This window comes from Accipiter gentilis, chromosome 5 (assembly GCF_929443795.1).
Source record: "Accipiter gentilis chromosome 5, bAccGen1.1, whole genome shotgun sequence".
In the NCBI taxonomy this organism is placed as follows: domain Eukaryota; kingdom Metazoa; phylum Chordata; class Aves; order Accipitriformes; family Accipitridae; genus Astur; species Astur gentilis.
In genome coordinates, this window is record NC_064884.1 from 20,766,177 (window position 1) to 20,793,619 (window position 27,443).

The 27,443-nt window shown below is 48.2% G+C and overlaps 1 protein-coding gene across 1 annotated transcript in view; it reads right to left on the minus strand.

Annotated features, from left to right (window-relative positions):
* Positions 1 to 4,233: 4,233 nt before the first annotated feature.
* B3GNT2 (UDP-GlcNAc:betaGal beta-1,3-N-acetylglucosaminyltransferase 2) overlaps positions 4,234 to 27,443 on the minus strand; it is a 553,121-nt gene continuing 529,911 nt past the window's right edge. Inside the window, exons 2-3 of the transcript XR_007505966.1 lie at positions 5,559 to 5,598; positions 4,234 to 4,341 (exon numbers count right to left, since the gene is read on the minus strand). The gene's annotated coding sequence lies outside the window, so the exon portion shown is untranslated. The remainder of the gene's footprint in view (positions 4,342 to 5,558; positions 5,599 to 27,443) is intronic.

The window sequence follows — 27,443 nt, forward strand, 5'->3', positions numbered from 1 at the left end:
ACTCCCTGACAGAAACAACACATGGACTGCAGTAGCTTGTGCAGCAAAGATCAGAGTGCCTTGGTTATGACAGGCGTACACCACTTTGGTTTCCACACTTGATGAGACCCCCTGGAAGATGATCTTGTCCTGGTTCTTGCCGCAGCCTTCACTCCCCTGGAACCCCTGGATGTAGATGACAATATGCTCCTGGAGGCCTGCCCAGATGGTCCAGTTGCACCAGATGTTGGTTTTAATGTCAGCAAGAAATGGCAGGTAAAACATCCCAGACCGATCCTGAAAGATGAGGTGGCAGCTCCTGATGGGGAAGTACTCTATTGCCCAGGGAAGTCCTAGCTCTGACACATCAGGAACATAGAAAAGAAACATGCCATCAACAGTTATTGTATGCACCAGGACATGGATACCACACTTCTACAAGTGCTGCAAATTGCCACAGAAGAGGCCAATTTCAGATCCTCTCCTGCTGCAAGATTTCTAGTTTCAGCCCCTGGAACCACATCTCAGCTCTGCATTTAGAGCTGAGCTGGGGCTCCAGCTGCTCTACAAGCATCTGGCCCTTCACAGCCCATCCAGCCTTCAGCAGCTTTAATTATGTGGGTTTGCTTCCAACAGAGGTTTGGCCAAAAATACTACTTGCTGGAAGTCTTCCTGTATTGGGTTTGCATGGCAAGGTTTTGGTAGTCGGGCGTCTACACAGGTGGCTTCTGTGAGAACCTGCTAGAAGCTTTCCCTGTGTCCAATAGAGCCAATGCCAACCAGCTCCAAGACAGATCCGCTGATGGCCTTGGCCATCAGTGACAGTGGCAGTGCCTCTGGGATAACACAGATAAGAGGTGCGGGGGAATCCTGTGCAACTGCAGATGGAGAGAGGAATGAGAACATGTGAGAAACAACCCTGCAGACACCAAGGTCAGTGAAGGAGGGGGAGGACATGCTCTAGGTGCCGGAGCGAAGATTCCCCTGCAGCCCGTGGTGAAGACCGCGGCGAGGCAGGCTGTCCCCCTGCAGTCCAGGGAGGTCCACGGTGGAGCAGATCTCCATCTGCAGCCCGTGGAGGACCCCATGCCGGAGCAGGTGGGTTCCCGAAGGAGGCTGTGACCCCATGGGAAGCCTGTGTTGGATCAGGCTCCTGGCAGGTCCTGTGGACCCATGAAGAGAGGAGCCCATTCTGGAGCAGTCTGTGCCTGAAGGACTGCAGCCCATGGAAAGGACCCACACTGGAGCAGTTCGTGAAGAACTGCAGCCCATGGGAAGGACCCATGCTGGAGAAGTTTGTGAAGGACTGTGCCCTGTGGGAGGGACCCCATGCTGGAGCAGGGGAAGAGTGAGGAGTCGTCCCATCTGGTTTTCCGTTCCCCTACAAAGAGGAAGGAGCAGCAGAGACAACATGTGATGAACTGACCATAACCCCCATTCCCCATCGCCCTGCACCACTGGTGGGGAAGAGGTAGAGAATTTGGGAGCAAAGTTGAGCCTGGGAAGAAGGGAGGGGTGGGGGAAAGGTATTTTAAGATTTGGTTTTATTTCTTATTACCCTACTCTGATTTGAATGGTAATAAATTAATTTCCCCTAGTCATGTCTGTTGTGCCTGTGATGGTAATTGGTGAGTGATCTCTCCTTGTCTTTATCTCAGCCCACAAACCTCTCATTTTATTTTCCCTCCCCTGTCCAGCTGAGGAGGGAGAGTGATAGAGCAGCTTTGGCAGGTATCTGCCATCTAGCCCGGGGTCAACCCACCACACTTCCCCTCCCCAGACAGCAGGTTACAATTGCCAGGCAGGGACTGCAGGTGAAAGACACAGCCTCATCCTTGACCCCACCAAGTACTTCTGCCTTCTAAAGATGGTTTGTGCCAAGATAAAAAGTACTGGAAGACCTACCAGCATGTTTCTGTTGCTGTCCTCCTGGTGTCTGGGTGTTTCTGGATACATCAGAAGGTTCCTGAGGCTTTTGGCCTTTCAACAGTGTTTCTCCCCACAGGGCTGTGGGATGACCAGGGTGTGCAGGAGCGGTGCTTGAGGAGACATTTCTCTGCTCTCCTGCACCCACTTGGAGAGCTTCTGTGGTTTTCTGCATTTTAAATCCCCCAAGGATGGAGGCAGATGCCAGTTTGTCACTAGCAGCTGTGCCCTGATGCTGCACAGGCATCACATGCTCCTCTCTCCTCACTGCCCAGGTGCCAGGCCCAGAAGCTGGTGCCACCCCGCCAGAGCCACTGCTCACATGGTCCTCAGGCTGAGGAAACACCACACCAGGCCTTGGGACAGTGACAGAAGCTGGGGAGGGACCCCTGGCCATCAAGCCGACAGAGGCTGAGGCTTCTCCTTGCTGGTCACCCACCTCTCCCAGCACCAGCTTTTGCATCCCAGGGCCAAGGCATCTGGGGGACCCATTTGTGCCCGGTTCAGAGGCTACTGATGGATAGTGAGGTGGCAAAGGGGAGACCATCTTCTGTCCTCCCGGGCTAGCCAGCAAGATGCTTGCCCTTTGCCTAAGTCTGGCAGGGTCCAAATCCAAAGCAGCTGGTGGAGAGAAGACCAGCTTGGATACAGGCTCTACTTCTGGAGAAAGAGGTGCTTCAGGGATGAAATCAGTAAAGCCAAAGTCTGCAGGGACAGGTTCTGTGCAGGAGACCACCAGCACAGGGATGGTTTCTGTCCCTAGGGTGGACATGGCTGGGGGAGGATGCTCCAGCCCTGTTGGCAAAGGGGGTACAACCAGACCTGGCTGTGCAGCTCTGTCACTTTGATGGTGGCAGCTTTGTACACCCAAGGAAGACACACAAGCTTTCTCAGCAGCTGGACAGTTGTGTGATTGGACATTCTGGGGAAGGCTTCCAGGGTCTGTAGGGGCTGACTGCAGGACATGACTTCTCTGGCCACATGAATGAGGATGCTCTTGCAGGACGTCCCACGGTGCTGTGGGATGCAGCACTGTTTCCCCTCTGATGACTTCCCTAAATCTTTTCAAGGGGGAAATATCCATGAGCTTCGTATGTTGGAGGCCAGTTGTTCCCAGCTCAGGTTGAGTCATGGACAAATCCCTAAAACTGCTTTGGCATCTTTGGCTTCTCTCAGGTAGCAGATGTGAGTGGTCCCTCTTTACCACTTCATACGGGCTACTCAGGCTGGGCATCAGGTCCTTTGCAAGGCCATCAGCATCACTGCTCACTGTGCCATCAGTTGGAATGCTCGACTGGGGATGGCTTTCATCATTCTCTAAGCTGACTGTGCTGAGCCCTCGGTACATGGTGGTGTGTGTGCTCTCTTTACTTTCTCTTCTGCCATGGGACAAAGACTGCGAGTGTGCAGCTGAGTCCAGGCAACTTGTGCATGTTGGTTTAATAGTAAACTGTAGGTCACCCAGAACTTTCAGCTTCAGGGTAGGGTGTGAGACAGACTGGCTGTTCTCCAGACTTACACCTGCTGGGTGCAGAAAAGGCTCTGCTACCTGCAAGGCACCAAGCAAAGGAGTTTCCAAAAGCACACTTGAAACCCTGTGCATATAACCAAAACCCACAGTGATGTCCCCACTCACAGAGAGACTCTGCCCCCAGGTATCCTGTGCTGCAGTGGGGATTACACCCTCAGGTGTTCCTCTGCCTTGAGCTTCTTTGCAGCATCTCAGACCTCCTCGCAGCTCAGACCCCATCGCACAAGAAGCTTTTGTTTCCAGGAGTGGTGTCCTTGCCCGTTCATCTGGGACAAGCTCAACGGGACTTCCCACATCAGTAGTACCCAGCATGATCCCTCTTCCCTGTATCAACTCGCCACTTAACACTGTGATCTTGCCAAGGCTCATGGTGCTACGTGTGGTTGCAAAGCCTGGCACATCTCTAAGGTTTTCAGCCCATCCAGACTGAAAAATACTATCTTGCTTTGGTAGTTTTGGAGCAGGAGTTTCAGAAATCACATCACCTTTGGAGGAAGATTCACCTTCCTGGTCTTGGAAGATGTAGTACTTCCCTTTAAATTGTGCATCTCTGCAGTTTGGCAAGTACCTCTTCAGCAACACAACGCGGACAGCCTGAGCAAATGTGGCAAAAACATGCATCTCCTTTTTCCAGCAAGCATAAACCACACTGTTTTCCACCAGTGAAGAAACTCCTTCAAATAGGATTTTGTCCTCATTTTTGTTGCAACCCTCCTTAGTGATAAAGCCCTGAATATAAATTATTATATGCTTTCTGGAGCCTGCCCAGATTGTCCAGTTGCACCAAAAGTCTATGGGGGAATCACCATGGTAGGCTGGGGGAGAAAACTCCCCATACTTGTCCTTCAGGACTCTGTGGCAGCTTCTTACAGGCACATATGCCAATATCCAAGGAGACTCTGACCCTGGAAGACAAGAAGCAATAACCTCAAGTTTTCCTCCATCTCCACTTCCCTAAAAGAGTCCCTAGTCCTTATTACCAGAAATTATTTTCAAGGTCCCTCACCTCCCCATTTTGCCACCTCTCACTCCAGTTTGTCAAGCAGGAGAACACCCAAGTAACCCCACATCAGGTCCTGGGGTCAAGGAGAGGAGGCCGCCTGAGCATGCACCCATGCACCAGCCTGGGGTGAGCCTAAAAATTCCATTCTAAGTGACAGTTTCCATCCACACCTGCTAGGAACATACCCTAAACCTCCTCCCCAGCAGCACTTAACCCACCTGTTTGTGCCACTCCAGAGTAGTTAGAAGACTGGGGGCAGCTGGAGAAGCCCCAGCCACCACCACCTCCTGCCCCATGGTGAGCCAGGCTGTACCCCTACTGCTACCACCCCAGAGCAGGGCACACTCATGTTTCAAGTCCCCCTGACATGACCATGCAGGAGCACAGAGGTCCCAGCATGGCCACACAGTTAGTGCCACTTGTCCCAGGGAGGCAGGTTCCCATCTGCAGGGTCAGGCTATTTAGGGATCAAAGATAAAGGCTTGGGGAATTGCCACATCTGGACAAGTTACAAAAGCAAGGAGTGCACCGTTACATTTGTTGTTTAAACACCTGCAGAGCTGGGAGGTAGAGCTCTCCTGAAAGCACTTTCAACCCTTTAAAGCAAAAGCTTCAGCCAAGGAAGAAGCCCTCAGAGCCTCAGTAGGATGAGCAACATTAGCATTTCACCATAGCTAAGTCAGCCCCCAAAGCCCCCTTGAGCGGGAAGAAATATAGTATTTTCCAAAAACACTATCTCAAATCTAGAAGAGCCACAAACCAGTGATAGGTTTACCCTACAGGAGCACAATTAAAGTTTGGATTGAACTTTTGCTGCTTGTTTTAATTGCTGCCTAACAGTGATTTGCTGCAGCACATTGCTCCTGCCTCCAGGGTCCTGCACTGTGGTAGGGGTTTGGCAGCTGCAAGATAGCACCACATGTTATCTCCCATGCTAGCACTGATTTTTTTCCCCTCCCCCAGCACTCAATATCAGCCACAGCCCTTCCCTCTCCATGCTACCCCAGGGCCAGGTTGTTTCTCCTAGCTTTCCACACCATGGCTTGAGGTACCCAACAGATTCTGGGGAGGATTTATTCAGGCTAAAAAAAAAAGGCTGGTCTGAGGATTAACTCTTACCTGGTTTAACCTTCTGATATTCCCAAGACAATCCACATGCCTATAAAGAAAAGAGAGTCTTATTGCAGACCCAAGTACCACTACCCATACTTGCTCGGAGATCTCAACCCAAACCTGATGGGAAGGGAGAACAAGATCCACCGTGTCCTGGTAGCTTGGGGTTTTGCCTGTGCCTGGACCAAGCCCCTAGGCTACCTCATTTCTTCCATGTGATGATAAACATTCACCCCTCCCTACCTCCAAAAGCATTGCCTCTTTTATGCTGTTAGACCACAACCAGTACAAAAACACAGCAAGCAAAACCCATCTGTGCTTTAATCCATAGGGGCCATGCAGAGGAGAGAAGGATTTATAAGCAGGGAGGACACTGTACCCAGGAAGGGAGTTTCCTACAGGGAACCAAGTCCTCGCTTCCCATCACTCACCCCCAGTGCAGCACCAGCAGCATCACAGCCAGCAGCATCACAGCCAGCAGCATCACAGCCAGCAGCATCACAGCCAGCAGCATCACAGCCAGCAGCATCACAGCCAGCAGCATCACAGCCAGCAGCATCACAGCCAGCAGCATCACAGCCAGCAGCATCACAGCCAGCAGCATCACAGCCGGACCTCAGCATCGCCCCAGGAGCCTGCCTGCCAGTGGCAGGTCCCCACACCCAAGGCACCAGGAGCAGGGCCAGAAGCATCAGAGTGGGCAAAGGCTTCATAGCAGAGGTTTACCAGAGGTGCAACATTAAAATAAGACCAAAAAAAGAAAAGGAAAGGAAAACCTCTTCCTCTCTAAAATAACACCCCAGGCAAAGCAAACATGGAATCACCACCTTTCCCAGGCCCTCCCTAAACCACATGCCTGTAAAGGAGCTAGTCTAGGACCCTACTCACTCATATACTGCCCTGTTACCCCTGTGAAAGCAATTAGCTAATCAATTAAATGAGGCCAGCTATCACTCATTAGGGACAGACCTGCTCTTTCAATTTGCTGTCTAGTATTCCTCCATTGCTGGGTGTCTTGGTGAGAAAGCATTATCCACTATCTGTTTATAATGCATAATGCTATAAACTGTAATTACAGTGATGCTGATACCCGAACCTGACCCAGAAGCAGAGCCCAAGTTGCTTGTTCTCTTAAAATAAAAAAGAAGATTCAATTACTGGAGGGGGGACCCCCCCCCCCCGATGTAGAAGTGTTTTCATCACAACATTTTAACTGGCTTCTGCTGAGGGCTGATTTCCCTTGGGGCTGCACCATCCTGATGCAGGACTGAGTGAAACAGGTGAAACTGCCTTGAAACACAAGTGGCTCCTCTCCTCATCTACACTTAGAGACGAGGAGTGGAAAGCAAATAGCCCAGGTGATGATGTGTAAATTATTAGATGCTTAAAATTCTTTCAGCTGTAATAGTCTAACTTGTCATTAGGGGCCATGCAGATAAGGCAATTAGGCTGTTTGACATGCGGCTCTGACAATATTCCTTTTAAAATGTCAATCATGATTTAGCAAAATAAAATAAAAAATCCTTTCTTTCTTCTAAGTCATTACAGCTTGACAAGCTGACAGATGTTCAGGGACAAATACACCCATTTTTTTCATGAGCTGAAACAAGCAGTGTGTCAGACCTTCACCAGCTGCCTGGGGTTTGTAATGGCGTTGGTGCAAGCGACTGCATCCTAGTTCCCTGTTTTTAAGCTTTTCTGCCCATCCTGCATGCAGTCCCCCTGGCCAAAAGGCCAGTGAGAGGCTGTAACCTCCTCCTCCCACGGCTGCCTGTGTAACTACATATGTCCAAAGTCACCCCAAATTCCCTCTCGCTGTCCTATGGCAGGCACAGACAGACCTGCAAACACCACTCCACACTTACCATAGAACCATAGAATCATTTAGGTTGGAAAAGACCTTTAAGATAATCAAGTCCAACCATAAACCTAACACTGCCAAGTTCACCACAAACCCATGTCCCAAAGCACCACATCTACATGTCTTTTAAATACCTCCAGGGATGGTGACCTAACCACTTCCCTGGGCAGCCTGTTCCCTTTCGGTGAAGACATTTTTCCTAATATCCAATCTAAACCTCCCCTGAATCAACTTGAGGCCATTTCCTCTCTTCCTATCACTAGTTACTTGATAGAAGAGACCAACCCCCACCTCATTACAACCTCCTTTCAGGCAGTTGCAGAGAGTGGTAAGGTCTCCCTCCCCTCAGCCTCCTCTTCTCCAGGCTAAACAACCCCAGTTCCTTCAGCTGCTCCTCATAAGACTTGTGCTCTAGACCCTTCACCAGCTTCGTTGCCCTTCTCTGGACGTGCTCCAGCACCTCAATGTCTTTCCTGTAGTGAGGGGCCCAAAACTGAACACAGTATTCGAGGTGCGGCCTCACCAGTGCTGAGTACAGGGGGACAAACCAAAGAGTTACATGGATGGCAGCTAAATGCTGCTGCAAAAATGTTTGAGGAACAGTGTATCAAAGTCAAGAATATTTTTAGGAAAAAGTGGTAATGTCACCAATAAGGTCTTTTTCTAACAGGTTTCAAAAGTCGTGTTACTATTTAGAGCTCAGCAAGGTGCCCAGCTAAATACCAGGAGATGCATCTGGGGTGGCCATCTTAATGGCTTGGTCCCTCCAAGTGAGCTGACAGTGCTGTGCCTGCAGGAGCTACTCTATTATTTATATATACATTATGTAGAATGAGATCCCTGTATTTAGTTGCCAGAGATAAGCACAGTTTAATTCCCATTTCTTTGTGTCACTCATTAGGCTGATTGATTGATTTTAGGTCAGTTGGGGTCAAAGATGCAATTATGCTCTTAGATACAATTAAAGGTAAGGGATTTCTCAGGAGCTGATGTTTTCCTTAAATACGGAGTTGTCTTTCCTTGATCACCAGCTACTTTTCATTGATTTGGCTGCTAATCCTCTGGACTGTGCTCAGGGATGTTTTAAATGAGCAATGCCATCACGCTGCAGTTTATCATGGTGACTGTTTTACCTGTGTTGCTGATGAACTGTAATACTATTAATAAAACCTATATATAGTTTAGACTTCATGCTTTGTGGGAGTTCTACAGACAAATAGCATAAATAGCACACCTGCAAGTTTTGTGTAAGAAGATGTGTAGCATGGGAGAGCTAAAGTGATTTTTCTCTGGGCTTTCTGATGCCTTCAAGGCACCTATTCCTTCTTTATCCTGACCTGGGAGTCTGTGGACACTGTTATTTAACCTCAGTGGGAGAAAGCTACAGGATCCATATGCAACGTAGATCTTGACTTAAAGATTCCTACTGTTGATTGCAGAGCATCACATGTATGCATGGAGCCATTCTCCAGAGCCCTTAGAGCCCAGATGTTTGTGTGGCAATGTCCAGATGTAGACCCCACATGTATCTATGGCCCTTTCTCTGTAAAACAGCATAAAAAGTCCTGAATATGATAATAAATTGCATAAAGTGAGCAAGTCCCTAGCTCTCTTCATTTACCTGGTAAGCAGACAGAGCTACACCAGCAGGACCCAGTTTCCGCTTTGACCTGTAAATGGTACCTGGGGGGGGCACTTACAGCCCATCCTGGCTTGAAAGACCACAGACTTCTGAGTTTCGACCTGTTTATGAGATGAGATGGAAACAAATGTTGCTGCATGCCAAGAAAACAATGGCTCACAGTCATTTCCCAGCAGACAACGGTGGGACACGTGCCTCCAACCCCACTGGCCAGCTGAGGTCTTGACCCAAAAGCAGGCTGGCGCAGGGCTCCTGCAGTCCTTTGCCCCCATCTCTGCCTTGACTGTATTTCATTCCCAACACCCAAAGCACTTGCTGCCACTCATGTAAGGCTTTGTGTTGGAGGTCCATGATATCCCCTGGGTCCAGGTCCCGGGCTCCCAAGGCTGTGGCACATACCTATGGCAAACTCTCTTCCCAGGACTCCCTGTCACTGGTGTAAAGTCCCAGGCCAGGGAGCAGCACCCCATGCAGCACAAAATGTGTTTTTCCTGCATGGCTTTTGCTGTCACCTCGGACCCAAGCACAGCCTCAGTTCCTGCCACCTGAAGTCATGACACCCCCCCAGGAGGATCCCCATGAAGCAGGACATAAGGGTTTGGAAAAATCACACTTTGCTGCAGCTCTACAGTATCCCCCCATGGAATGCCCTTGATTCCTCATGGGGTAACAGGTGGTGGCAGAGGGAAAACCACGTGGAATGTCAGGTCATTTCCAAATACAATTGGAATAGCTTGATGTGGAATATTATTAAAACTCATGAGCACTGGGATGCAGGCTCTCCCAGCAGTGGTGTGAGGAGGATGATGGGGAGGTTTTGCACATCTCCAGGATCCCAGAAACCCAGGCAGGTGCACAAGGCAATTGTCTGCTTAGACTCAAAATATTGTCCCTGTCTTTTCCACAACTGAGATGTGGAAGGCTTGGTTAGACCCACTCCCACATCCACAAAACAAGAGCTGTTGGTCCTGACCCACTTCTGACCTCCCACCTTACCTCGAAGGATGCTCCCGCTCCCCAAAGAAGCACAACCAGTTGCACCAACACCTGCAGTCAGCTCTGACCGCAGTTGGAAGGCACAAATCCAGCTAAAAAACAGTATTGCTCAAATAAAACAAAACAGAAACCACCAAGAAGTCCAAGTTTAACACCCAAGCTGCAACATCCTGTTTAGCCCATGGGGGCAGCCTCAGGTGTTGGCACTATTTTTTTCTCCATCTGGTTATCCTGCAGGGTAGAGGAGGGGTTCATAGGGTGCGTCCTGCTGCTGGATCGAGCATCTCCTTGACACCTTGGTCTGCCACTTCAGCTCATTAGCAGGAAAAAAATCCCTGCTTTTTCTTTTTTTCCCTGTAGAGTGACTTGCTACTTCAACATAGAGGCTCATGGCAGCCACTGCCACTGCCCAGCAGGCCTGTGTCCAGAGAGAAAAGCTGCTTTGCAACCAAAAAAGAAGATGAAAGCTGCTGAGGTGGGTTTAGCAGTGCCTTAGACATGGTTCACCTGGTGATAAGAGGGTCAGAGCAGCCATCACCCCAGCCAGCCCACAAAGGCCATGTAGTTTCCAGCTCAAGGCAAGGAGCCTTTTGCAGGCTGCAGCTAGAACTCAAGTTAGGGCTCTATGGAGTTACTTTAAAATTCATTTTCTTAAACTGTTTTTTACTATTTTCCAACTAAACTAAATTTTTATACTCTTTTTATCTAGCTCAGCCTTTGTGGGAGATGCAACATCAGCGGAATGCCGGGGCAGCACAGAGGGGAGCCACAAGCAAGGCGACACTGCCTGTGCCTCTCAAACATCCCCCAAAGCTTGGTCGGTTATTTTCCTCAGCCGAAAGTAGCCCCCACTTCCAGTTGCAATAATCTGTGGTGAAGACACAAGGTTGAACTAAAGGGCCATTGATTAGTCTCCTGCATCAATGATAGTTATTTTTCAGCTGATTAATTAGCAAAATGTGTATTTTAGCCCCTTTTCCCATGGACAAGGAGCTCGGTTCCTACATGCCCCATAGCAAGAGCAAAGCCCTGTGAGGGGCCACAGAGACCAGCTGAGGGCTGGACCCAAATTGAAAATGCCCCATGAGCAAACCAGGTGATTTCCCCCAAAACCCCTTTGTGATTAAAATGAGGAGGGCTCATCTGAAACCACCACCTTCCCTACAGGGGATATGGTGACTTTGTTCCCCCATGGTCTGGAAAAAATTTTGAAAAAAAGAAGAAAAGGGGTGGAAAAAGAAAAAAGGAAAAGGGAAAAAGGAAAAAAAGGAGGAGAAAAAGAGGGAAAGGAAAAAAAAAGCAAAGGAAAAAGGAAAGAAGGTAAAAAGGTAAAAGAAAAAAGAAAGAAGGAAAAAAGGAAAAAGGAAAGAAAGAGGAGAAGGAGAAGAAAAAGAGGGAGAAAAAAGGTAAAAGGAAAAAAGAGGAAGAAGGGGGGAAAGAACAAAATAAAAACAGGCAAAGAGAAAAAACAGCAAGCTTCTAAGTCTGTGTCTGGTAGGAATATACTGGTTTTTCTAGCTGCAGATCCGCCCCAAGGCAGCAGGCAGGTGGCTGAGGTGGCACCTCCTGCCTGGCTTTCCTCCCTGGCAATTGGGCAGCGCTAGAGGGAAAAACACATGCCATGGTTACCAAATACCCTTCTCCGTACAGAGTATCAGCACCCAGTTAATGAGTAACCTTGGAAATTCGCCACCCTCGTTACTGAGCCGACGCACGTCCCCCTTCCCCGTCTCACCTCTCCAAGGAGGTGGTTTCCTACACATGCTGGGGCCAAGGCTTTCCCAAAGGAGCAGCTCTGCCAGAGATTTGGGGAATGTCCTCGCCCCTCTATTTAGAAGAGGTGGGATTTCCACAGTCATCAATTTCTATGCCCACAGCTGAGTTCAGGTGATGATCAGCCTGGTTGGCATGTTCGCTACATGCCGGTTTTGCTTGGGCTGGTGACAGAGGTCGAGCGTGGCCATCACTCTGCCCTGATGGCAGAAAAAAAAAAAGAGGTTTCCAGCTTTTCCAGCTTAAAGCATGGCAACATCATTGCAAATGAGCTGCTCTCCAGAACTTGTGGTAAAACACATTTTGAAAGAGATGATGGAAATAAATACCTGCAGAAATATTTTTCAACAAAATATTTTTTAAATTGAGAAGCTTATGCATCTCGTACATACAACATGCAAGCCACTGCTTCATTGTGCCTGATTTTTTTTCACTCATTTAGTTCAGCATTGCTTTGGTGAACTACTTTCAAAAAATCAAAGGAAGTATTTCCCTGCTAATAGTTCCCAAGGCCAGTTTTCCATTGGGAAAGCAGGTTTTTAAGTGAGCTCATGTGTCCACAGCGATACACGGGGAACTGGACTCCACAGGGAGTTCCAAAAGATGGAGAAAATGGAGCCCCTGCCCCGCTTTAGCAGACAGAGGCCACCTCCCCTCCTCTTTGATGGTTCCTTATTTTGGATATGAGCCCAACAGCATGCCGTCTGTGAGCCTTTCCTCCACCAGCAGCATCAGGGATTGGCACTTTGCTCTGGTATTTCCCTATCATGTTTTAAAGGGCATTGCAAGAAATTCACACCTAAAATTGGTGAAGTCCTTCGTTCCTCTTGGAGCCTTAATCCAGGCTTTCAGGAGCTACTGACCTGGTGGGTGCCAAAAATCACAGCATCCCTGCTGGGAGCTGCCAAGGAGGCTGGTGAGGACCAAGGGGCCAGGAAGAAGGAAGCACATCGCTGAACTGCTATGGGACCCCTCGCTACAGCCATGGATGACCCAGGGGGGAGCTTGTCATCCTCAGGAGGAAATCAAAGCAACCAAAAAAACTCCAACCCAAATGGGGGAGGACTGCTGAGGGAACAGGAGGTGCTGCTGAGCTGGGTGACAGAGGAGCAGGCAACGGGGAGGGTGAGCAGGGAGAACCATGTGGCTGAGCCAGCAAGGAAGATGAGGCTCCCTGGGGGAGGTGAAGGCTTCTGTCATGGTTTAACCCCAGCCAGCAACTAAGCACCACGCAGCCACTCACTCACCTCACCCCCACCCAGTGGGATGGGGGAGAGGATTGGGAGAAAAAAAAGTAAAACTTGTGGGTTGAGATAAGAACAGTTTTATAGAATGAAAAGGAAGAAAATAATAATGATAACAATAAAATGACAATAATAATAAAAGGATTGGAATATACAAAACAAGTAATGCACAATGCAATTGCTCACCACTTGCTGACCGATGCCCAGTTAGTTCCCGAGCAGCGATCCCCCCAGGCCTACTCCCCCCAGTTTATACACTGGGCATGATATCACAGGGTAGGGAATATCCCTTTGGCCAGTTTGGGTCAGCTGTCCTGGCTGTGTCCCCTCCCAACTTCTTGAGCCCCTCCAGCCTTCTTGCTGGCTGGGCATGAGAAGCTGAAAAATCCTTGACTTAGTCTAAATACTACTTAGCAACAACTGAAAACATGGGTGTGTTATCAACATTCTTCTGGTACCGAACCCAAGACATAACACTATACCAGCTACTAGAAAGAAAATCAACTCTATCCCAGCTGAAACTAGGACAGTTTCCTAGGAAGGGTCTGGGGATGGATATCCAGATGCAGGTGGTGCTCCTTGGTTCAAAAGGTGTTTGGATCAGCCTTTCTCCCTGCGTTCAGGTATCGGAGGACACCAAGCCAGATTGTTTGGCTGGGTGTCCCCAGGGAGAGGGGATTGCCAGGGCACTGGTGGCAGGGAGACAGGTGGCTGTGATGCTCGGAGGGAGCCATGAGAGCACCCCCAAGACAGCCTGGCTGGGGGAGAGCAAACAGCCCACACAGCCAGCAGCAGCTCCTGGCTGCAGAGGGCTTCAGCGCCTCGGCATGATCCCAGCCCTGGCAGACCCCAGGTCAGCACCTACATTGCCCAGCTGATGCTCAACACAAGTGTCTCACGATCCAGAGGGTGTGATACAATACGTGCTCCTGCCAGGTGGGAGGGAAGTTACTCTCTGTGCATGTCTTGTTTCTTAGTCCTGTAAGCCACTGCGACTGTTTTCAGACACCGGGTCACATCAACCCATGATCTGGGACAGTACATGTCTTTTAACCTTCTTGTTCAAGCCCAAATCCCAGCCCATGCTCAGGATGGATCTCTCACGAAGGTTTCTTCTCCTGTGGATGTGATGGAGAGTATCAGAGAAAGTAATTCTCAGCATCTCCCCCAGTAATTTCTGCTCAGTGATGGTGGAAAGGAGACCCAGGGCTGGGACAAGATAGATGCTAGAAGCAACCTCTGGCAGGACCAGAACCTCTTCCCTGCACCCACCCCAGTGGGAACTATGCCCCCCTAGACCCTCCTGCCGGGGGCAGACATTGTACTTCTGCCCCAGACCAGGGTGACTGTGACAGGCAGGAGGGCTGGTGGCCATCTCTTCGACCCCAGGGTGTTCCCAAGCTGGGGCTCACTTGGGAGGACCAGCTCTGGGGGACCTGGAAGGGCTTGTGTCCAGCCAGGCATGGTCAGGCTGATCCCATTCCCAGAGCGGTTCCCACCTTCTGCACATCCCGAGCAGCAGGATGAAGAAAAGGCAGAACAAAAACCCTGCGGCAGTGATGACCCGGCTGCTGACCCACTCGCCTGGCCAGGCCGTTCATTCTGGTGGGAGGAAACCTGGGCTGCAGCCAGCTTTGTGTCCTGCAAACCACTGCAAAACTGATTTATATTAAAAATAAAGAGCGCACAATACCAAAGGGTTGGGGTTTGTCTATTAATCTCTCAACAGTCAGCTGCAAACCTAACAAATCCCCTGAAATAGCAGCAGGGAGCTGTGTCCTAGCTCATTCTTCCCTGCCCCCTTTTACAGCTAAAAATAATCAATAACGACGGTCCAAAACAGGGAAACCAAAGCAATTTTACAGGCTGCAGGATCATGACTCATATTTTTACTCTCATGCTGGCTGGGCACAAAAAAACCCATGAGGCTGTGTTTCCCAGCAGCCACAGTAGAAAATCACCTCCGAACTGCCGGGGACCCGGACAGAGGTGTCACGGTTGTTAGGACAAGCTCCTGCATCCCCTCCTTTGCTGTGATCCTGCGGCGAGGCTTTGCTGGGAAGAAATGAAAATAAAAATGACGCAGCCGGGTTGAGAGCGGCGGCGTTATCCCCTCTGCTTTATGCAAGCAAGTGTTAATCGAACCACCCGGGAGCAATAAGCCCTGGGGAGGCAGCGGTGGTTGTTATTCTGCTGGTAATTGCTGTTTTCGGCCACAATAGGCAGCAGAAGAGACTTGTCCAGAGTTTCCTGGAGTGGCAACAGTGTGGAGGGAGGCTTCTGTCTGAATCCCCATCCCGGAGGGGCCACTCTCCTCCCCGGGCAGCCACCCTGCTTGGGTGGGTCCATCCTCCCCGTGCATGTCTGCATGTTGCCATTTTGCCTCAGGAAGCAGCAGCAGCACCAAAGGAGATGTTGGCAATGGCCAAACCCACAGCCTGTTTCCTCTGCAGTGACCACAGTTTGAGAGCTGATAATGAAAACTAGTGTTTCCCACCCGGCTTGCCACCATGCTGGCTCCCACCATGGCCAGGGGGTTTTCTGGGGAGGGAAAGATGCAGCCTCATGTCTCTGTGTTGGCATTGCCGATGTGGGAAAAAGCCCAGTACCTTGGGGAGTTCCCCAGGCTGGCAAAAAAAAAAAGAGCTATATTGCTTCCTTCTGCCCCAAAACAGCCTGTCCTGGGCTCAGAAAGGTGGTGATGTGATGCCAGCACAGCACTGAGTAGTGAACTGACGCATTAGCTCCCACCACACTTTCAGAATGACTGTACCTAGATCCATGTGCTGAGAAACATGCTTTTTCAGTGGCCAGATCCCTTCTCCCCCGCCATGTTTCCTTCCCTGCTGCTCTCTAGCAGTAGCACGCGTGGGTGTGAGGTGGCTGCAACCCTTTGCCATTCCTCTCCGTGTTGGCTTGTTATTGCAAAGGTGGAGGCTAAAAAAATCCAGACCTCTCCATTAAAAAGAAAAACAAATGGAAACACATCAAAAAGAGAAAAAAAAACCAAGAAAAAATAGAGGCCACTAAGGCTGTGGCCAGATTGGTGTGATTTATTCCTTGCCTGCTCGGGAATGCAGTGCCAAGTGGTTGCATGGGTCCCATCCTGATCCCAGCACAGGCTCAGTGCAGAATGATGCTCTTTGCATCAGGTTACCCCCGCTTGAAGCCAGCGTGGCTGGGGTGATGTGCTGGTCTTCAAAAAGACTGACTCGTCGCAGCTATGGGTAGGGCTGGTGAGCCTGCCTGGTGTCATAGCGAAACACCCCATGAAGATGAGGCCGTAGAAGGGACGTCTTCCTGAAGCCCAGGATGCATCTGCCCAGCCCCAGTTAGGCAAGCTCCCCATCTACCCTGGGTTAATACTTACCACATCTTCTCAGCAAGGTCTGTTACATACGTGCTTGCTTCTGATGCTCACGGCACATAGGTAGGGAGAGGGTCACATTGCTGAAACCTTGACCAGATGTGTGCACCAAGCTGGTGGCAGTGACTGAGGGCTGGTGGTGGACTCTGCAGGGTATACTCACTGTCCCACACGCAGACATGCATGGCCAAAGGGCTTCAAAGGCAGAGAGCCAATGCATGGTGCTTGCCTACACCAGATGCATTCAAACATGCTTCATCTGGGCTGATAACCCCCTCTCTTCTCATGTCCTTTGGCCCCACCACAGTCAGTAGCTACTCCAGGAGTCTGGCAGTGCCGTCTCCTTGCAACTCTCTGCATGGGGAAAGGTTTCATTTCCAATGTGCTACCACTGCCACTGGGGTTGCTGGGCACATAGCAAAGCTGGGACTGGAAGGTGCTGGAGAAAGGCAGCAGAGATTGCCGGGGCATGAAAATCCCCTGTGATGCTAGCAAAGAAACTGGAGCTTTGAGGATGATGTTGCAGTCAGGAATCAGTTTAAGAAACAGTGCAAAAGTTCAAATCGAGAACACGTCACTGCTTTTTCTTTTAATGTTATTCCTGGTACAGAGCTACCGCTTCCTGCTCTTGCTGAAGATTTTGACATGGAGGAGAAGCGAAGAGAAATGTTGAAAATCCAACAAACAAATCATAAAAATTAGGACAAAGGCCAGCTCTGAAAGGCTGCAGGAAACACTGCTCTGTACACCCACGTGACAGAACCACCGAGGGACTGCAGCAGCAAAGCCAATAAAAGAGATGGATCCTTCTTACTGCTCTGAGCAGGGAGCAAATGTCTCCCAGATATCATGTCTGGCAGCATCTCTTTGGAAACCATCCAGGTATGAGCCATGACGCTTCCAGCTTCAGCCAAAAGTCAGATATTTTGATGGAAAGCCCTTGGGGAACGGGCTGCTTGGAAGCAACTCATTGCCTGCACTGGTGGCAAAAGTCTGCCTGATTTCAAGGCAAACATGAGCTCACCCTGAAAGGTCTAAAGCCCAGATACTTTGTGCATATTCACAGGGGTGACAACTGGGACCACACTGGCAGCACCACCCCAGGCATCACCCCACCACACATCAGCTCTTTGAGAGAAAATTAGAAACACATCCACTTCCTCCAGCAGGACATTCAAATGGCCACCGCAGCAACACGAATGTCCTCAAATGGTAGACTGGAAGAGCTACCAAAGGGAAATTTCCCCTGCCTTTAGCCTGAACTCTCTTTTGCTTCTGCTAATGACTTCACGTGAAGGAATCCAGATGTTAAAAATGGCAGCCACGCCAAAAAGCTGGCCAGTGTCTGGTGTGTGACGCTTCCCCACTCTCCTGGCTGGCTGGGCTCTGAAGGAGCTTGGGAGCAAAAACCCAGCTGAGCAACAGCTTGCATTAACTGAACAACTGCCAGCAGCCACAGCAACTCCCAAATCAAAAAGAAAAATCTCACCTGGAGTAAACCAGAATGATGCTTGGTTAAAAAAAATAGACTGAGGAAACATCGCAGCTCTTCATGGCTTTGAAAATTAAAATTAAATTAAAAGAGGAGGTATGCTTGGAAAGGGTATTTTTAAAATGGTAGCTTGACCACCACTTCTCTGGGTCTCTGTCCAAAGCAATTGGGCTATGAGTGCCTGCACTGCCACGGTGGGGGCTGGTTCCATCAGTCATCCATGCTAGGCCAGGACTCAATTCATCTGATAACACATATATACGTATTTTTAACAAAGATGTCTGTTTGCAGTGGAACAGGACCTTACATCTCCCGGTAAGACTGGCTGATGTCTATTAACCACCAGCACCCATCAAAAATTCCCCCAGCTGGGGCATTTGTGCTCAACGGGGTGTTGTGGGGCTTGTACAACTTCAAGGCTTCGAGGTCTTCAGCCCCAATTTGGTTGAAAACAGCTCACCCACTGCCACCCTCACCCCAGCAGTGTGCTCACTGTGGAAGAGAGAGAGGGGCTGGGAAGAGTCAACTGCATTCTTTAACTGCAGAAGTATTTCAACAGCTGGGCTTATGGCAAATGACCCTAATGAAAAGCAGCTGCCTTGTGTCTGTAGATAGGATTCTCTCTGCTGCACTTTGCCCTAATAGAGTAAAATCAGAAGATAGGATTTTTTTTATATATATAAAAAGACTTAAAGTCTCAAATCTAAACTTTACTGACACGCCAGCACCATTGGTTGGAGGGGGAGGGTTTAAGGGCAATCATTTACTCAAATTTGTTCACTGGGACTTGAAGCCCACCCAAGGCTTTGCTCTGCCCACATGTATTGGTTTTGTGTGGCAAGGTTTTGGTAGCGGGGGGGTGGGGGGCGTGAGTTACAGGGGTGGCTTCTGTAAGAAGCTGCTGGAAGCTTCCCCTGTGTTCGAGAGAGAGCGAGCCCATACCAGCTGGCTCTAAGACAGACCAGCCGCCAGCCAAGGCCGAGCCAATCAGCGACAGTGGTAACGCCTCTGTGATAACATTTTTAAGAAGGAAAAAATGTTGGGACAGGGAGAAACAGCCGCCGGAGTGAGGAGTGAGAACATGTAAGAGAAACAAGCCTCCGGACACCAAGGTCAGTGAAGAAGGAGGGGGAGGAGATGCTCCAGGTGCCGGAGCGAAGATTCCCCTGCAGCCCGTGGTGAAGACCCTGGTGAGGCAGGCTGTCCCCCTGCAGTCCAGGGAGGTCCACGGTGGAGCAGATATCCATCTGCAGCCCGTGGAGGACCCCATGCCGGAGGCTGTGACCCTGTGGGAACCCCGTGCTGGAGCAGGCTCCTGGCAGGACCTGCGGATCTGTGGAGAGAGGAGCCCACAGAGCAGGTTTTCTGGCAGGACTTGTGACCCCGTGGGGGACTCACACTGGAGCAGTGTGCTCCTGAAGGACTGCACACCGTGGAATGGACCCATGCTGGAGAAGTTCGTGAAGAACTGCAGCCCGTGGGAATGGCCCACGTTGGAGGAGTTCGTGGAGGACTGTCTCCCATGGGGGAAGAGTGTGATGAGCCCTCACCCTGAGGAGGTGAAGTGGCAGAAAATAACGTGTGATGACCATAAACCCCATCCCTGTCCCCCTGTGCCGCTGGGGGGGCTTGGTGGTGAAATCCAGGAGTGAAGTTGTGCCCGGGAAGAAGGGAGGGGTGGTGGGAAGGTGTTCTGAGATTTCGTTTTATTTCTCATTACCTTGCTCTGGTTGATTTGTAATAAATTGAGTTAATTTTCCCGAACTGAGTCTGTTTTGCCCGTGACGGTAATTAATGAATGATCTCTCCTGTCCTTATCTCAATCCGCAAGCTTTTTGTTATATTTTTCTCTCCCCTGTCCAGCTGAGGATGGTGGAGTGATAGAACGGCTTTGGTGGGCACCTGGTGTTCAGCCAGGGTCAACCCATCACACCACGCCTCCATGGCTTTGGTGGGGTTTGGAGCACACAAGCGCCTGCTCCTGCCCTGCCAGCACACTTCAGCTGCTGGGCTGGGAGCTGCCAGGCAAATCCCCGGCTGCCATCACGCGAGCATTTGGGGACAACATCCTTCCCACATAAAGCACTTGCAGGGCAGCGCTGGTTTGGAAGACAACCTGCATCCAAATGCCTTGGCATCTGCAAAAAAAGCTCCACACAGAGCTGTCAAGTTACCTCAAACAGCCTTAAATATCTTTCCCCGCCTCCAGTCGCTCTGTAAATCCTACTGGCAAGAGAGATACACTTTATATCACACCAACCTCTTCACTCCCAGCCCTCCCTTGCCCTCCTGGGCTGGTTTCTCTGCCAGGTCCCTCCTTGTTGGGCTCCCAGAGCTCTGGCTGGTGGCTCAACCCCAGCCGTGTTTGCATTGTACAGCCACAGAGAAATCCAGCTTAACCTTCCCCACCGAGCAGGCGCTCATCCTAACATAAACTTGTCCATGATGTGAAGTGAATGTAAGCTGGGGCTGCAGTGTCTGCCCACGCCCAACCATCTCCATCCAGGACAACAGCAGGTGCTCCAGCGGTCAGTCCTGTGGACAGAGATGGACAGAGCAGCAGAAGCCTGTGTGAGAAGTGAGGAGCGTTGCCGTGGGGCAGAGCAGCTTGCCCATCCCATCCCTCCAGGCACTGGGGCAAAACACCTACCAATTTCCAAGTGGCCTTTCCTTCCCAGGCGGTTACACAGCCAGCAAAACCAGCTGAGAAATGGCATTTACTGTTTTCTCCAAGGGTATGGTCTCCTGTGGAAGGAAGGAGTGAGAACCAAAGCATTACTGATGTAAACCTCAAGTATTAGGTTAATAGCAGACACATGAGCAACGAACATGGCCACCACCAAGTGACACCAGCATCCTCCCTTTCTCCACTCATTTCTTCTTGCTTGAGAAGTTGGCAAGTTATCTGCAGAGCCAGAGTTACTCTTGCTTCAAATCCTGAGCTTTAAGACTGTTGTTCTGGGGAGCTCCATCAAAACAAAGACAACAAAGTAAATGAGCACTGCCTACATGCAATGGCTTGTTGTGAAAATGAGGAAAATAATTATCTTCTGTGCAGTTATTAGAGAGTTGGTGTTCTTGCATGTTATACTGCTGGTAATTGCTAGGAATTTTGTATATTAAGAAAACAAAGATTTTTGGGCTGGCTCCTGACAATGCTATTGAACATGAATATAGGAATTAGCACCAGGTGAGGCCAATGGTCCATCCAGCCCTATCTTCACCTCCAACAGCGGTCACGAGCAAACAACCAGGGAAGAGTAAGAACAAGGCAATCATGTAAGGTATTTGCCCCAAAGTGCTCTCCTACCTTCAAATGGTTTCAGCTCAGAGGTCTTCTGAGCCAGATGTAATTTCTGCTCGGTGACACTCGCTACATAAATACTGCGTTCCTGAAGTAGACCCCCTTTTTCAAGTACTTGCCCAGTTTCCCCTTGAGCCTGTGTAAATGTTTAGCATACAAAAATCCTCAGACAGGTAGCTCCGTGGATCCACTGCCTGCTGCGTGTAAAAAACCAGCTGGTTTTTGTTGTGCTTCTTGCTCTGGCTCCCTTTGAAGACCCCTGCTTCTTCTTTTCCACTCATAATTTTGTAGCTCTCTATCATGCCCCTCTTCAGTAATTTCTTTCTAAATCCAAGACTTGTACCTTACATAGACTGGAGCTGCTCAGCGTGAATCCTTGTTGTCTCCTTCTGCACCTTTTGCAGTTCTCCTCTGTCCTTTTTAGATGAGGAAACCCAAACCGCATGCATTATTGAAGATACAAATGGACCATGGATTTACAGAGTGCCATAAAGACACTCTATCCCTTTCCCTGCCATGTTCGGCGTGCAATTGGCTTTGACCACTTCCCACCACTACCTGCAGCAACCCCAAGATCCTGCTCCGGAGCAGCACTAGGTTACACTACCTTCTGCCCATGCTGTGCCATCTTCCACCTATCTTCCTTCATATCTACCTCCCATTTTACTTGGACTCTGGCAGTCCTTCTGAACTTCCCCCGTGTCCTCCTCACCACCACCCTCAGAAGCTTCATCTCACAAGCAAGCTGTCCCATCCCACTGCTCACCTCCAATTCAACATGAATAGATTGAAGATCATGTTGGTTCCTGTAAGAAATTGTCCTACGTTCACCTGCCTAGGACTGAAGAGGGTGAGTGAGAAGCAGAGGTCTAATTTGTTACAGATCATTTGGCTCTTCTCAAAAATGTGTGTCTCAAATCCTTACTCTTTTATTCTCAGAGCAGGGCCCAACATGTGCCCAAGAAGTTAGGGACAAAAGCTGTTCACTGAATTTTTACCTATATTTATATAGTATGTCTAAGATGCTCTTTTCCTCCACAGTAACTCCATGAGTCAGTGTGGAAGCATCTTGGAGCTAAGTTTCAGAAGTTATCCTTTTTCCCCAAAAAATGTCAGCCCAGGAGGATATGACACAGCTGGTAAGAGCACCGAGCTCTTCTAATTCTATCTTGTTTCTTAAATACCAGACTATTTTTCCTCCAAGGGTGTGTTTATAAAGATTTTCAAATCTTAACATGAACAAAAATTCCCCGGAGTAGAGGCTGGCACAACGCCACGCTATGTATCATTATAAAAGACAAATTCCAGACACTGGGATATTCAGAACAGACCAGAAATAAAAGGAAGAAACACAGGGGGAATTTAAAGGGAAGTAGGTGGGAGGGATGTTTTATAGAACATTAAAGCAGCACTCATGTATTTAAGCAAACGCCGAGTGACTACATGAAATGCCGGTTGTAGCATTTTTCTTTTGCACAATTTGGGCCCTTTCATTTCACTGATCTCCCTTCTGGGGATAGAAACAATAACGTCAGCCCCAAAGCACCACATTTATCTGCTCACCCTCACAGAACTACAGCCACATGGGTATTCTGGCAGTCGTTTAGCCCCTGGAGACATGCAAGGTGTAAACATAAATTGTATCTAGAAATAAGCTATCCACAGTGTTTTTGAAACCCCTGTGCTTCACTTGAAATGATGGAAGAGATACAGACCCAGAGGAAAAAAAGCCACTCGTATTTCTGTATGTCAGTTTTCCACGAGGTTTTTCTTGGGATACAGGAGTGGGCCAAGGTTCCTGCCTGCAGCTCCCAGTTTGCCACTGACCCCTTCCAGCTCTGATGACCCTGGCTGCCCCTCAGCAAACTGCAGGCCCTCCATTTACAAAAAACACTCCCACACCAAGCTTTTTCATCTTTGTTTACATACCCTCCTTCCCACTCTCCTCTACAGAGGAGTGCAGGAAGCCATTTCAGCAATCCTCAATCAGCAAGAGCAGTGTGGTGGGTGAAGTCCATTGTTTACGACTTCAGCTGATGAGACTGCGTGCAGCAGCATTCTTGCCCAGCTGGATTGCTGGTTGAAGTGCCCAACTGCTTTATTACAGATGTGATGTAGGTCTGAAATTATGCTGACCTCTAATGCTTTTTTCCTAGCCTGGTGAAATTGGGAGGGGTGATATCTTTATCATTTGGGCTTCTCCTATTTACTGCAGCGCTTTAGGACACAACCCTGCACACTCATCAGTTAAGAAGGGATAACTCTACCGGGTTACATAGGAGCCTCCTCTCTACAGACACTTTGGGGATGAATGTAAATAGGATGGCATATAAAGACGTATCTTCTCTAGCATACTTCCCATTTAGCAAACGTGGCTTAAGGATTTCCTGAACAGAAAGCTGTGCTATGCGTAACAGCCACAAGACAAAGCTGTAGTCCGAGAGTCTCCCTACCCCCATTTGACCTCTGCAATCTCCTACAGAGATCAAAGTTCACTGATGTCCTCTCCTGGTTTAGACAAGGGACAATACAGTGTCGCTGAATTCAACCACTGCTTTCTCTGCAGAGAGGTTCAACTGCAGCAGTTTCCCTTGTTTCTCCAGGCAGGAGGCACGGGGACTCAGAGAGTTACCCAACACAAAATAAACAGGGAATTCATTTCATCAAGTGCCATTATTCATTGGAGGCACGAAAGGCAAAGGACTGAATCATAGAGGTGGGGAATGAAGAACTCTTCTAACTATTAAGTACCATTAAAAATTTCAGTGCAAAACTCATCCATGTAATTAGGTCAGTATTAATTACCCTGAGTGAATGATTCAGATCTCTCTGGCATTAAACACCAGCTACATACAACAAACATCCTACAACAGGGAAAATCCCCAACAGACCACCTGAGAACAAGCAAAAATAAACCAGGGGAAAGGATATTACACTCTTAACCACCCAACTGAGAGCAGAACCAGGAGGTCCACGTTCTCTCCTGCACAGAGTAGGGGAAAAACATGTGCACACGTGAGAGGACCCTCACGTGTGGTGGAACCTCCTGGGAAGTAGGATAAAGGACCAGGCATCATCTGAGAATTACTATTCTGGGTCCATGCCAGTTCCTCCTCCCAAGACGCAGGCACATATTTCACTTTTCCTTGAGCAGAGAAACTTTCTAGCACGCAGCTGCAACTATATCATACAGTATGGCTCAGGCAACACAAGAGAGCTGGAAAATACGACTAATTTTGGCATATGCAAATGCAATTTTGGTGGAGCAAATAATAGGAAATCAGTTCCAAAGTTAGATCAAAAGTGAATGTTTTGAAAAAGTTTGAAGTGTTTCAATTAGAGGTCCAAAGACAACTCCTCCATAATGCCCCTACTGTGGCATTCACTTTCCAGCAGCTCTGAACCCAATTTTCTCACACATAATATTCTTTCACTTGTAGCTAAATGTTTTATCTTGCTTTCTGGTGAGGAAGAAAGGACAGGAATTAAAAATCAGGAAGCCAGAGGAGAATAAACGGATAATCAGCATCAAGTTAGAACTGCTGACACATATCACATGAAGGTACATTCCACTAAGAGAAAAATCTCTGTGCAACGCATCCTGTAACCAGTAACTGACTACCTGCAAAACTTTCAATTTTTCCTGTTATACTTTGTTACTAAAAGATCACAAGGGCATCAGGTTTAAGTTCTATCACTGATGGCTGTACTACCAACACCCACTGGGGATAGTCCATTCCAAAAAGATATAGATAGTAAAATAAAGATACCCTTTGTGCTAAATCCACATGCTGTATGGATTCTCAGGGGGCAACACCTCCCTCGATGCATGTTTTCCTCCATGCCAAGAGTGCTTCAGTAGCACTGCAGGCTTTTACAGAGTAGGCATAGAAGATGCAGGAGAACAGTGATAGTATACCATACGTACATGCTAGTTCTCACACTGTTGCTGCAGGTCTTGCACAACACAGTGTTTTGCTCAAAAGCAAGTTGCTACTGCACAAGTCAATTCTTCAAGCTTTTAGGCATAAATTACTGGCTTTGATAAGGAAGGGGGTTTAGTACTTGTGTCCACTCCAAATTGCAATGAAGAGAGGAGACAGCTGACTAATGACTTTCTCATTCTTGGAGTGCCAGATACCAAATTTTCATACAGCACTTAATTATGTTGCAGAGCTCTTTGCCAGAGCATGCAGTAAGTTACAAAAAACCAGACAAATTCTTGGAAGATATTTTTGTTGCTTGTCAGTAACCACCATAATCTAGAAGCAATGACTAAAGGCTCTCCCGAGCTACCAGAAGCATTTTATGTTTCCTCTCAGGGGCTTAAAGGACTAATCTAGCCTTGGTTTGGCCCAATACAGCTCTTTCTCAAGTGTAAGTTAGAACAACCCAGGTTATATTTATACAGAGAACGGATGACTGCTCTAATAACAAGTTCTCAGACTAGTTCCAATGAGGAACCTCTCTGAAATCTGAAGGACACAAACAAAGCTAGGTTGTGCAGCTCGCCTCTCTTGAAACTCACCCAATTTCTAGGTATCGTAAAGCATGGCTTATGTTTCAACTTTTTTGATAGCGATATTCATCATTATCTTAATCTAAACATCATTAATATTTTTGCTGAGCACCTGGGATTGTATCAAAACCATGTAGGATAGGATTAAGAAAAACAGAACAATTCACTGGGCTCTGTGGCATTTACTTCACATAAGCAGAGTGGTCAACAACTAACAAGATGATGAAATTTTCTCTCTCAGGTCTCTTGGGCAGCTGCCAAACCTACATCTAAAGCAGAAGTCTGTTTCCTCACATAACAAAAAGATTGAGGGGAAAGAAAGAGAGACAAATTCCTTTGGTTTTACATCTTAAAAAAAAAAGTATTCCCTCACTTGACACTGTGCATAACAAGGGATCCATCTTAGTGAGGGGTCATTTGTTCCTTCAGCTTAGCCTATGATTTCCTACCCTGGCTGTTGCTTACCTGTAGTGGGGATTCCCACCCACCCCCACCCCTTTTTTTTTAAAAATCATTTGTATACGTTTGAATATGGGACAATAAGAAACACAAACCATGATGCAGGTTTTGGAAAAGAAGAACACAAGGGGTCTCTAGGTACACAAACATGCTTCTATTTACTTCAATAATGTTCTTGAAGAATATTTCAAATCTCAGTAAAATTTTGGTCTAAAATTGGATATTTTTAATCTCACCTCTACTCACAAGGTGAGCTTTCAGGTTTGACTTCTGTAAAGAGTTGACAGATGCTAGCCTCCCTACTTGGCTGAGTAGTTATATAGACCCAAGTGTTTCCAGCTCTATTACAACAGCTAACAATTTAATGTTACAGGATACCAGGAAAAAAAAAAAAAAGCACGAAATGTAACAAAAACATTAAGAACTGGAGTGATCCTACAGGTAAGAAAACAGGAAAGAAGTGACCTGAAGGATGATATCGTTTTCTGAAGTTACAACTCAAATGTATTGTACAAATGAAAGGCTTGTGTTCTTAAAAGGAAGTCACAGCTTTTATGGAGAGCTTTCAAATACTCATCACACATGCATTCTTGCTGGTCTGCTGGCATAACGTATATGTGGTGTCCCCAAAAGACAAAATTCAGACTTGTCATGAGATAACTGACTTTTCTGGAGGAGGAAGAATATCAGTGGTGGTGGTAAGAGTAGTGGGAAAAATAGATGACATTTCAGCAACACAAAGAAACACAAATTAATGAATCATGTATAACCCCCTCACACAGCAGAAACAGCAGAAAGCAGAATTCAGTCAAAATTTAGCCAGAGGGGATGGAGGAAGAGGGGAAAAGGACACAAAAATACAGCCGCAACCAATAGTAAGCTGCAGCTCTTGGCTTTAAAAGCTAACAGGATCTTTAGGGATTATTTCTAACCCTTGTAGAAACTCTCTCCAAATGTGCCCAGGGCAGTTTTGTTTACAGAAACAATGGCAGTGACAGCAGAAAAGCTAACTTCAAAATCAGAAAGTTTACAGTTTGATTTGCAGCTCAGCACTTGCCCCCCCACATCCCCTGCTTACTCCACTGTTTGAAACAGTTTGAATCAGGCTCTTACAGAAGTCAGTGTTGTTGTTGTTGGTGGTTTTTTTAAAAGCTGAACTCCCAGGTGAATTCCCAGTGAACACTGTCCAAACCGCCTCTTTCCTCTATAGTCCAAGGGTCTGTCAGTGAACATG